We start from the raw sequence: 12,932 nt of genomic DNA, 5'->3' as shown, positions 1-12,932 counted from the left end.
GAGCCCGGGCGATTTCAAATGTCTCCTCTCCGCAGACGCTGAAGAATATTGCCCTCTTCTTGGCGTCTTCTTCATCGGTGACCCCTTTGGCTTCTAGGAGGAAGGTGAAACGGGAGGCGTACGCTTCCCAGTCTCCAGATGCTGGGTTGAATGGCGAGAAGCTGCTGTCAGTTGCCATTCTGAGTTCCTTGTGTCCCGGAGCTGAAGCCTGGATACACGGTGCGAGGCAGCGGTGCGGCAAGTGGCGGTGCTGCGGTGCTGTGTGTGGCAGTCAGCTCAGCGGGATCCCACCTTCGTCGCCAGTGAAATATACTCAGAGTCGCAAAGTGATTTCATGCTCTTTATTCAGCTCATAGTGGTGAGGAGGAATGAATGAATGTCCCCTCAAAGTATCTGCTTTATATACATTATTTACACAATGGGCTGCACATGATTGGCTAATTCCAGGATTATACTGTAGGCCAATCAGGTTGTGGATTCACTTCTATCTGGAGCATGATTGGGTGGTTCCTGCTAACCAATCATACTGCTGCATTGTTCTAGGACCAATCAGACTGCTGCATTCTGAATCCTATTGTTCTAGGACCAATCAGACTGCTGCCTTTTGGAGCCTATTGTTCTAGGACCAATCAGACTGCTGCAGTTTGGATCCTATTCAACTCAGTACATAACAGGGAGGTTCCCCCTTCTCATTTGCTTCCAAGATGCTGGACTTTCGGACAGCAAGCGCTTTTTGACAGTGGAGCCGACTGCTTCACTGGACGGTGTGTTGTTTTTTTAGCAGAGGTTCAATGGCCATCTGCCATGGATGTTTTGTTGAGATCCCTGCATTGCAGGGGGTTGGACTAGATGACCCCCAGGCGTCCCTTGCAACTCTACAATGCTATATTTAAGGCAAGCAGATGAGGGAGTAGCTAAGAGCAGACTTAGTCCTAATGGACCAGCCTCCACTGCCTAGACCATGGGCAGGCAAACTAAGGCCCGGGGGCTGGATCTGGCCCAATCGCCTTCTAAATCTGTCCCACAGATGGTCTGGGAATCAGCGTGTTTTTACATGAATAGAATGTGTCCTTTTATGTAAGATACATCTCTGGGTTATTTGTGGGGCCTGCCTGATGTTTTTACATGAATAGAATGTGTGCTTTTATTTAAAATGCATCTCTGGGTTATTTGTGGGGCATAGGAATTTGTTCATTTTGTGTGTGTGTGTGTGTGTGTGTGTGTGTGTGTATACACACACACACACACAGTGGTACCTCAGATTAAGTACTTAATTCGTTCCGGAGGTCCGTTCTTAACCTGAAACTGTCCTTAACCTGAAGCACCACTTTAGCGAATGGGGCCTCCTGCTGCTGCCATGGCGCCAGAGCATGATTTCTGTTCTCATCCTGAAACAAAGTTCTTAACCTGAGGTACTATTTCTGGGTTAGCGGAGTCTGGAACCTGAAGTGGTACCTCGGGTTACATATGCTTCAGGTTACATACCCACAAGGTCTGAGAGACAGTGGACCGGCCCCCTGCTGAAAAGGTTTGCTGACCCCTGGCCTAGACAACCAGCCAAGAACAGCCTGGTTCCTTTTCCTGTTGCTTTTTCCTCTTGCTCTCCCTGAGTCACACAGCCAAGCAATTTGGCTTAAGTGGCACATCAGGTGCCAGAATAGGAAATTAACATGGGCACCGTGTGTGTGTGTGTGTGTGTGTGTGTGCGTGCACACCCCTCATTTCGCCCTCAGGCATAAATTTCCCGAGCTAGTCAGGAAAGGAATAAGTTTTGGCTTGGCTGATCAGGCTAGAAAACAGAACAGCTTATTGCGCCGCCTCTCTTATCAGAGATGGTACATGTGTACTTCTGAAAAACAGTTGGCAGAATTTGTTCTGCCAGGTTCGTCAGGAGAGGAAACTTACTTCAAAGATGTACACTTCCCCGAATTTTGCGGTGTGGTTCTCTATCCAAGTAATGCGTACAAAATAATAAAATGACAATAACAATGAGCAGGATCAACACAAACACGAGCAGCGATAAATTTAAAAGAATGTGTAAAAAGGATAAATTTGGGTCTGAATTAAGAATGCGATAGGAAATAAGAAACCACAGCGGGGGTGGAGGGAGGCTGCAGAAAATATTATTTGATTTGGGTAGATTTTTTTTTTAGTTGAATGTTGAAAAATGGGAAATAAAATTGATTTAAAAGAAAACCAAAAAACCAATAACCAATAGTATAGTGTTATGAGTTTGGGCAAGACCTCCTTGGAAGCGTTCTTGTGTTCACTATGACTGAGCTGTTTTTCTTTTTATATGATTAATAATAATAATAATAATAATAATAATAATAATAATAATTTATACCCCACCCATTTGGCTGGGTTTCCCCAGCCACTCTGGGTGGCTTCCATCTAAATATTAAAAACAATAAATAGATAACGTCACTGAAATTGGGTGCTTTGTTGTTTTACGGCTGCTCTACGTATGACTCTAGTTCATGACAGTGAATTAATATGATTCGGCAGAGCAAAGAACTTGCTTTGCGCATAGAACACATGGGTGAGCCTTTTCCCACTCATCCACCCAGTTGCTACATGGGAGAACAATGGCCAGAGTGGTGGTGACTGGAGACAGACACAGAAACATGCTGGCTAAGTGTTGGACTTTGAGGCTCCTCTGGAAACCTAAAGGGGAAGCGAGATCTATAGGTGTGCCAATGCTCAGAGCCCCTCCACCCGATGCTCAGGTTGTATGGAGGTGTGCATAAAAACATATACCCAAAAGACGGCACAGGTCTCTGCTGACGTTCCTTCCTACAGTGTGGTGTAGTGGTTAACAGCGGTGGACTCGCTTCCCCGCTCCTCCACCTGCAGCTGCTGGGTGACCTTGGGCCAGTCACACTTCTCTGAAGTCTCTCAGCCCCACTCACCTCACAGAGTGTTTGTTGTGGGGGAGGAAGGGAAAGGAGATTGTTAGCCGCTTTGAGACTCCTTCGGGTAGTGATAAAGCGGGATATCAAATCCAAACTCTTCTTCCTAGGAACAACGAACCCTCAGTCAGTGCTTGGAAACGCCTGGAATCTCTTGGAGATTGGGTTGGCGCGTAACATACTAGGGTAAAGTGTGACTACGAGTGCATATTATAGTGAAAAGGATGTGCTCAAATGCATTGTATTGGGGGAAAGTGCTTTGCAAACATTGGTGAAATTTCACGAGGATTAATTTTTTAAAAAATGTCACGTACTCATGTGGGAAATTGGGGGAACTGAAGTTAATAAGATTGGAAAGATGAGAAACAGAGGGAAACCAAAATGGATAGATTTGCCTGTCCCTCTGCTTTGCATGCAAATGTCCCACATTCAGTCCAGGAAGGGCTGGGAGATGCTCCTTGCTTGAAGTCCTTGAGAACATTCACTAGTCAGTGCAGATAATACTTAGCTATGGGTACCATCTGTGTATGCATGCTTAACAAAAGAAAAATACAATTCTTAAAATAAATGTTGTGTGTCATTTCAAAAGAATAATAAAAAAAAAACTGTTGTACATCACCTGGGTCTTTTTAGGGGGAAGGGACAAAAGACAGTTCATAAATGAATGCAAACTTTAAACCTTAAGCGGAAGGGATCTGTTCCTCCAAACTTGCATAATAGAGATGGCTATTTGCTCATGACTCATCTTCTCTCATAATTCAAACTATAGGCTCAAAAGAGGCCAGGCAATGCGTGTGCTCTGGGAGGCGTTGTGTGGGAGAGCTACTTTCTGTTTACTCTCTGTTTACACACCTGGCCTGCGAGCCAGATTTTAACAACAGGAGAGATGAACAGGATGGTGACATTGGAAAATGAGATGCTGTCAATGTTTTGCTTCATCCCTATCCTTTCTTCGTGGCATGGGCAAGCATGTTAATTAACTACTACTACTACTAATGGATGAGGGTGGCGCTGTGGGTTAAACCACAGAGCCTAGGACTTGACGATCAGAAGGTCGGTGGTTCGAATCCCCGCGATGGGGTGAGCTCCCATTGCTTGGTCCCACCTCCTGCCAACCTAGCAGTTCAAGCACACCTACACAAGTAGATAAATAGGTACCACTCCGGCGGGAAGGTAAACAGTGTTTCCATGCGCTGCTCTGGTTTGCCAGAAGTGGCTTAGACATGCTGGCCACATGACCTGGAAGCTGTACGCTGACTCCCTCAGCCAATAAAGTGAGATGAGTGCCGCAACCCCAGAGTCGTCCGCGACTGGACCTTATGGTCAGGGGTCCCTTTACCTTTACTACTACTGCTACTGCTACTACTACTACTAATAATAAAAACCAGCACTGTCCCAGGATGTACAGTCGTACTTTGGATCTCAAATGCCTTGGCTCCCAAAGAAATCGGCTCCCGAACGATCAAAACTGAGTGTTCTGGTTTTCAAACGATTTTTGGAAGCTGAACGTCTGACGGGGTTTCCGCGGCTTCTGATTGGCCGCAGGAGCTTCCTGCAGCCAATCAGAAGCCGCACTTTGGTTTCTGAATGTTTTGGAAGTTGAATGGACTTCCGGAACGGATTCCGTTCAACTTCCAAGGCACGACTGTACGGTGGTTTACGCAGTGGAAGGGACGAGGTCCTTGACTCTTCTGCCTTCTGTGACACGAGGGCAGCTCAGCCAATCGCTGCCAGTCACCAAGTGCATTTCGGTAGCCATAGCATCTATGGTCATTTCAGTGCAGTGTTTTGACAAAGCAAAATGTAAATATCAGTGAAATATACTCAGAGTCGCAAAGTGATTTCATGCTCTTTATTCAGCTCATAGTGGTAAGGAGGAATAAATGAAAGTCCCCTCAAAGTATCTGCTTTATATACATTATTTACACAATAGGCTGCACATGATTGGCTAATTCTGGAATTCTACTGTAAGCCAATCAGGTTGTGGATTCACTTATATCTGGAGCATGATTGGGTGGTTCCTGCCAACCAATCATACTGCTGCATTGTTCTAGGACCAATCAGACTGCTGCAGTTTGGATCCTATTGTTCTAGGATCAATCAGACTGCTGCAGTTTGGATCCTATTCAACTCAGTACATAACAATCAGTCCCCTTAGAAGGGGGGAACCAGGACCATCAATGGCGAACTCAAAACCCAAGAACCTGCATTCCTGCACCAGGTCCCTGTTCTTTAACTTGGCAAGCAGTGGACAGACCACAGGAGGTTTTCCTATTGTGGAGTCAAAGCAGAGAGCGAGCAAACAAGCCAGGGAATGCCTCCCTGCTGTGGGGAAGGGCAGCTGTGCCATTGTGCAGGGACCTAGCTGGGCGATTTTCTTTGTCCCACACTTCCCTCCAGGCTGTCTCTCTCTCCCTTGTTCCAGCCAGTTTTGATCTCAAACTACTGCCCCCTGCCACGGTTGAGGTCCCGGGTTCTCTGCTCTCTCCTGGAACACTGCCACTTAATGCTTGGGTCGAGATTTAAGGCTGTAATTTAAAGGTTTTTAAATATTTGCCCAAGCCTCCCTTCCCATTATTCTTATCCCACAGACCACCCCTGCCGCCTCCGTTGCGATTTAAACGAGGAAAAACTGACGTGGCGCGAGCTTTTGGTTGCATTTAGCCGCAACTGTGGGTTAAACCACAGAGCCTAGGACTTGCCGATTAGAAGGTCGGCGGTTCGATTCCCCGCGACGGGGTGAGCTCCCGTTGCCCGGTCCCTGCTCCTGCCAACCTAGCAGTTTGAAAGCATGTCAAAGTGCAAGTAGATAAATAGGTACTGCTCCAGCGGGAAGGTAAACGGCGTTTCCGTGCGCTGCTCTGGTTCGCCAGAAGCGGCTTAGTCATGCTGGCCACATGACTCGGAAGCTGTACGCCAGCTCCCTCGGCCAATAAAGCGAGATGAGCGCCACAACCCCAGAGTCGGCCACGACTGGACCTAATGGTCAGGGGTACCTTTACCTTACGTTATCTCCCTGTTCCCTGCAAGGGATTAAAGAGCTGGTGGATCTGTGAAGTTCCTGCCTCTTTTTCTTGTGATGACAACATTGCGAGGTAGGGTTAGGTGGAGAGGAAGAAGCCCACATGAGAAAGACGGGGTGACAATGTCTTGCTGTTGTTGTTTTAGTGTTTCTAATATTAACTTGTAAGATATGGATTTGTTTTTTGTTTTTGTTGTTGTTGTTGCTTTCTTTAGTTTCTGAATGTTGATTTTTGTGTGTTGTGTATTGTTATTTTTTGATATCTTTCATGTTGTTGCTGTTGTTTGGAAAATACTAATTTTATTTTTTTTAAAAAAAGAAAGACAGGGAGTGTGAGTGAGCGAGGATACAGGTTCTCTGCGCATGATCAGGAACTGCACAAAGGCCACAACTCATTAGCAGAGCATGCAGGAGGTCCCAGGCAGGGAGCAACTTTTCTGAAACTCTGGAGAGCCACTGCCAGCCAGAGTTGGCGATGTAGAGCTAGATGGGCCACAGGTCTGTCTCTCTATAAGGCAGCAATAGGGCATAATTAGCAAGAGCCCCTCTTCCCTTGCTAATCTTAACACTCAAAAGGGCTTGCAGCGCAGATGTGGTCTTTCAGAAACTTTGGGGCCTAAGTTATGGTTACCAGATGTCCCCGGTTCCCGGGGACAGTCCCTGGATTTACAAATCTGTCCCCGGACAAAACCTGTCCCTGGAATGTCAGTTTCTACCCAAATGTGATTTTGGTTTTAAATGCAGTGTAAGGTAGTCTTTATGTGAGTATATTGTACAGTGGTACCTTGGGTTACATACGCTTCAGGTTACAGACTCTGCTAACCCAGAAATAGTACCTCACATTAAAAACTTTGCTTCAGGATGAGAACAGAAATTGTGTGGCAGCAGCGGGAGGCCCCATTAGCTAAAGTGGTACCTCAGGTTAAGAACAGTTTCAGGTTAAGAACGGACCTCTAGAACAAATCAAGTTCTTAACCCGTGGTACCACTGTATTCAATTATGGGGTATCAGAGTTTTTAGGGGCTAACCAGGCTGGATAGCTGGGATAGCAGGCTTGTGGGTTTTTGAATGTCTGATGTAGATTTTTTCAGTTTCGTTGTTCTGTATGGGACAATGACAATAATTATTGTATTGTATTGTATCATAAGAGGAGATTGAGAGGAGATAGGTTGGCCATCTTCAACTATCTCAAGGGCTGCCACATGGAAGAGAGCACCAGCAAGTTTTCTTCTGCTCTGGAGGGTAGGACTCGAACCCGTGGCTTCAAGTTACAGGAAAGGAGAGTCTGACTAAACATCAGGAAGAACTTTCTGACAGCAAGAGCTGTTCAACTGTGGAATGGTCTCCCTCGGGACCGAGGTTGTGGACTCTCCTTCCTTGGAGGTTTTTAAGTAAAGGTTGGAGGGCCCTCTGTCAAGGATGCTTTAGCTGAGTTTTCTGCATTGCAGGGGGTTGGACTAGATGACCGTGGGGACCCTTTCAACTCTATGATTCTATTATTTTCCTTCTCATCTCTCTCCCCAAAAGATGGCTTGGTATCACTGCAGCACAACCAACCCTACAGCACACTGCCTCCCCTTCCTTCTCTCTCTCACGTGCACTACCATATTTTTTGCTCTATAAGACTCACTTTTTCCCTCCTAAAAAGTAAGGGGAAATGTGTGTGCGTCTTATGGAGCGAATGCAGGCTGTGCAGCTATCACAGAAGCCAGAACAGCAAGAGGGGTTGCTGCTTTCACTGCACAGCGATCCCTCTTGCTGTTCTGGCTTCTGAGATTCAGAATATTTTTTTCCTTGTTTTCCTCCTCCAAAAACTAGGTGCGTCTTGTGGTCTGGTGCGTCTTATAGAGCAAAAAATACGGTATTTGGAATAAACTAGCATTGTTTACCAATGGTTGAACAGGATTTTTCACAACGTGGGTGGGAGGGAGCCCAGCAGTTTAGCCTGAATTACAGAGCTACCTACTAGTGCATCTTTAGGGAGTATCCAACTGAAAAGCTGACATTTCACACAGGAAATCTTTAGGGGTCAGCCAAGGTCATAAAGAAGCAAAGAGATAGGGGTGGAAGCAAAGAGAAAATATTGGGTCCCCACAAAACCATTCCCATGTGACCAGACAGGGCGGGATTCTGCCTGAGATCCGGTTGACAGAGCGTTTCCTAGCTACTGTGTTTGCAGTCCTGCCAGGGTGGAGGTGGTGAGGGAACAGGCTCTGGAACTAAGAATCGTTCTTGGGAATGAGGAAGAAACACCCTGGAAGGGAAAAAGAGAGAGGCAACAACTGTAAATACTAGTTTGAAATTGCCGTCTCGTTACACCAGAGACTGGCCTAAGATTGAATTGGGTAGGTATACGTTTTGCATAATAATAATAATAATAATAATAATAATAATAATAATAATAATAATTTATTTACACCCGCCCATCTGGCTGAGTTTCCCCAGCCACTCTGGGCGGCTTCCAATCAAGTGTTAAAAACAATACAGCATTAAATATTAAAAACTTCCCTAAACAGGGCTGCCTCCAGATGTCTTTTAAAGATAAGATAGCTGCTTATTTCCTTCACAGCTGAAGGGAGGGCGCCACTACCGAGAAGGCCCTCTGCCTGGTTCCCTGTAACCTCACTTCTCGCAGTAAGGGAAGCGCCAGAAGGCCCTTGGCGCTGGACCTCAGTGTCCAGACTGAATGATGGGGGTGGAGACGCTCCTTCAGGTATACAGGACCAAGGCCATTTAGGGCTTTAAAGGTCAGCACCAACACTTTGAATTGTGCTCAGAAAAGTACTGGGAGACAGTGCAGATCTCTCAGGACCGGTGTTATGTGGTCCCGGCGGCCGCCCCCAGTCACCAGTCTAGCTGCTGCATTCTGGATTAATTGCAGTTCCCGGGTCACCTTCAAAGGTAGCCCTACATAGAGAGCATTGCAGTAGTATATATAAAATGCCCAATAATGGTGGTGGGTGGAATGAATAAGTACTTTTCCATTCTGGCAATATGAAACAGCTGACCAAAGTTCAAGTTCGGGCTCAGTTCAAGGTGCTGCTAGCGGTGCACAGAGTCCTATGTGTCTTGGGGCCAGGATTCCTAAAATATCACATCTTGCATACCCAGCTGCCCCCTCTGCTCTGTAGGAGAAGGCCTCTAGCGTACGCCATCTCATCAGGAGGTCCGTTCTGTTACCACGTAAGAATTAGGTGTTGTCCCACGCAAAGCCCATCAACAGCCATGGTGATTGTATGAGGCAGTACGATTCTGAATACAGTGGTACCTCTGGTTGCGAACGGGATCCGTTCCAGAGGCCCATTCGCAACATAAAAAGAGCAGCGGTGCATCTGTGCACGTGCGGGTTGTGATTCACTGCTTCTGCGCATGCGCATGATGTCATTTTGCGCTTTTGAGCATGCGGCGAAACCCGGAAGTAACCCTTTCCGGTACTTCCGGGTCGCCACAGGACGTAACCTGAAAGAACGTAACATGAGGTATGACCGTACCAGTTGCTGGAAGCTGCAAAGGGGAGAGTGTACTTTTCATCTTTGTTGGAAGCCGCCCAGAGTGGCTGGGGAAACCTAGCCAGATGGGCGGGGTACAAATAATAAATTATTATTATTATTATTATTATTATTATTATTATTATTCCACAGCTCCCCCCCGCCAGGCAAGGCCAAAGAGAAGGAATGACGGAATAAAAATGCATGCATCCAAATGAAATAAAACACGCAATATTCTCTTGCCATCCTGCAAGTTACCTATGATGATTGTTGTTATCGTTGGAAGAGGATTTGTTTCGGCAAGAGCAAGAGTGGAAGGCAAAAAGCCTCGAACGTCTCCTTTTCTGTAGCACCTCCAAACATGGAGGGGGATGATTTCGACTCTTTAACAATAACATACCCCAATATGCTCTTCGTGAAACAATGGGTGGACCGAAACGAAGCTACGGTTCAAAATTCACACTCCTCCGAATTTTGCAAGAGGTTGCAAGAGGTTGTAAGCCGGTCTGAATCCGGTCAGTGTCTCGATGAGACGCCCCGCAAATTTTACACATCCTGCTTTTGAGTTCCATGATGGAAAGAAGGGTGGATATTCAGTGCAACAGACAGATATTTTAGAGACAGCTGTTTCCCCCATCTTCTTGGCAAATTTGCAAAACCTACTCTCCCCCTCCTCCTTTCGTGACTGATAGGGTGATGGCTGTTCCTCAAATAAAAGTTTTTTTTAAAAAAAGAGCAGGTGAATTTTAATCTCGAGGAGCTGGAAGGCATTTCCGCAGCTGAAAAGACTAGCTCAAGTCTTCCACCCAGTGGACTGAAAAAAGCCCTGCATGAAGCTTAAGAAGCCCCAGCCAATTCTAGCTTCTCACTAGAGCAGAGCCTTTTTCGAACTTTTAAAGGCAAAAAATCGCCAGATTACAGATCGTGCAGAATTTATTCCTACTCCAGTGTGACGTGCCAATAGCTGCACATTCAGGAAGATCCTTTCAAAAATAAAATCATTTTTTTAAAGACTAGTTTAAAAAATGTTTGCCTTTAGTTGGAAAGTTAAATGAGAAAATGGGAAATAACCAGACTTGCATAAAGTACAATACCAATATTGTTTTTAATCATGTCTATAATTTCTCCAGAGTTCACCTTCTTCCCTTTTGGAACAACTTTTCTAACATTTCCTAAATCTAAACAAATATTTTGAAGTATTTAGACACAGTTTTCCTAAAACACCTAACTTAAATTAAGCTGATTTTAGGGGGGGGGGGAGCATTTTTTAAAATAAAAGAAAGCCAGAAAGCAATACTAGAGCAATGGAAAAATCACTGGCTTATTCAGCAGAATTCAGCAGTTAGTATGTTGCAAAGTTCATAGCAGTGGTGCAGATGGCAAGCAATGGGAATTAAATTTAAATTGGGAAATAAGAGGGTTTTTTTGGTGCGTTTTTTAAAAGATAGTGTTCCCTTCCATCCCCCAAGGTACATGCACAAGTATCTGAACTGTTTAAAAAACCTTTTATTTGCAATAGTCAAGAAATCATTCAGGTCGCTGCCTGACAACACTCTGCCCTCTTCCCCTGGGAATACTCGCAGGGTAGTAAGTTTCTCAAATACTGTGGAATTGTTCCAACACATGAAAAAAAGTGCAAACAGTTCACCCTTTTGCGTTTTCTCCCTTTCAGAAATGTCCAGCGATCCATTTTTAACAACAAAGTAGAATAAAAATAGCCCCTTTTTTTGGCATAGGTTTCAGATTTCAAGCAATGCCCCAACCCAAACTGCCCTTCTATCTGCTCAAAAGTGGGATTGTAGCACCTTTGAAATCAGAGGCAAAAACATTTGTTTTACCGTAGGGCAGTGAGGTTCTGTTTTATTTTTTAACTAATAGATCTATAGCACATTTTGTGGGTTGGAAAAATATAAAGACTACAGGTGTTTTACAATTCCCAAAACTTTCAACTCTGCAATACAAGCCAGGGCTCTTTGATATGCAATTGCTCCCAAATTATCCTGATTTGTAATGATGCAAAGACAGAGATTGCACAGACCAGACATTAGAAGAGTTTGGGGAGTAAAATCTCTGCTTGGTTTTTCTTTTTTAAATGACAATGGCCAAACCAAAAGGAACAGAACTACTCAAGCCATCCAAAGTAGCAGTTCCAATATGTATTTCTTGTAGTCCTTCCAAATCTCTGCACATCTCTCTCCCCATTCAACTTTAAGAAAAAAAATTATCCATGCTTCATCAGTTTCCGCTCCCTTCCCTTCCCCTCTCCTCAGTGGAAGTGAGAAACACCAGTAGATTTATCAAGTGAGAGGGAAAGCTGGATGGCCACTCACACTTCCTGTGTATGCATTGTGAAGCGAAAAGAGCTCTACTGAGCCTATGGGTACCCTTAAATTCAGAGACTGTACCTATAGGATGGTCCATGCCCATTTTATTCTTACCCACCCAGAACCCCAACATACTATCAACAACAGAGCTTCAGCGTCTTGCTTGAGTGACTGACAGAAATTTAGTTTAAAAGTCTGCATCACTGATATGTTCCCTTAGTATAATTGTCTGTACCAGGGCATTAATGTCAGTCACACGGCAATTTAAGGAATTGTTTGTTCTCGTGGCCTTGTTCTCTCCCAGTTTGGTTAAGCTGCAGTTTGCAAATGGGCGCTAAAAATATAAACTTAATATAAACTGCAAGAGATGTCAAGTCCAGACTTTCAATATTGTAATATTCAGTGAGGTCTACGTCTAGGGACACCCCACCCCCTGCCATCAATAAATGTAGACTGCAACAGTAATTTGCATTTTTTTCGGTATTTGGCAACCGTACTCTGGTCTCTCTTCAGATCGTATTCAGCAACCATTCCGACAAGGGATCAACAAGTTTTGGCCAAGCTGTAAAGCGCTCTGGACGTGATGCGAGAGTGGACATTGGAGAGTGAAAAGACCGACCTCAGGACTGTGTTATTACGGAGAGCATTTCTCCATATTTCTCCATTTCGCCTCACACAATGGGTTCAAAATAACGGCCCAGACAATTTTATGGTGCACTAAAGCAGGTTGCTGTGGGTTAACCCACAGAGCCTAGGGCTTGCCGATCAGAAGGTTGGCGGTTCGAATCCCCGTGACAGGGTGAGCTCCCGTTGCTCAGTCCCAGCTCCTGCCAACCTAGCAGTTTGAAAGCACGTCAAGTGCAAGTAGATAAATAGGTACCGCTCCGGCGGGAAGGTAAAGAGCGTTTCCATGTGCTGCTCTGGTTCGCCAGAAGTCGCTCAGTCATGCTGGCCACATGACCCAGAAGCTGTACGCCGGCTCCCTCGGCCAATAAAGCGAGATGAGCGCCGCAACCCCAGAGTCGGTCACCACTGGACCTATTGGTCAGGGGTCCCTTTACCTTTAAAGCAGGTTTCAGGTGATTTTTCTTCAGAGGTTCTTAGACATGTACTGACTTCTGCAATGCACAAGAACACTGGACAATGGATCTGAGCTATTTACCTGTCAAACGGTCCTGATTTTGCC

This window comes from Podarcis erhardii, assembly GCF_964252035.2.
Source record: "Podarcis erhardii genome assembly, chromosome: 12".
Lineage (NCBI taxonomy): Eukaryota > Metazoa > Chordata > Lepidosauria > Squamata > Lacertidae > Podarcis > Podarcis erhardii.
This window is presented reverse-complemented; position numbering follows the sequence as displayed.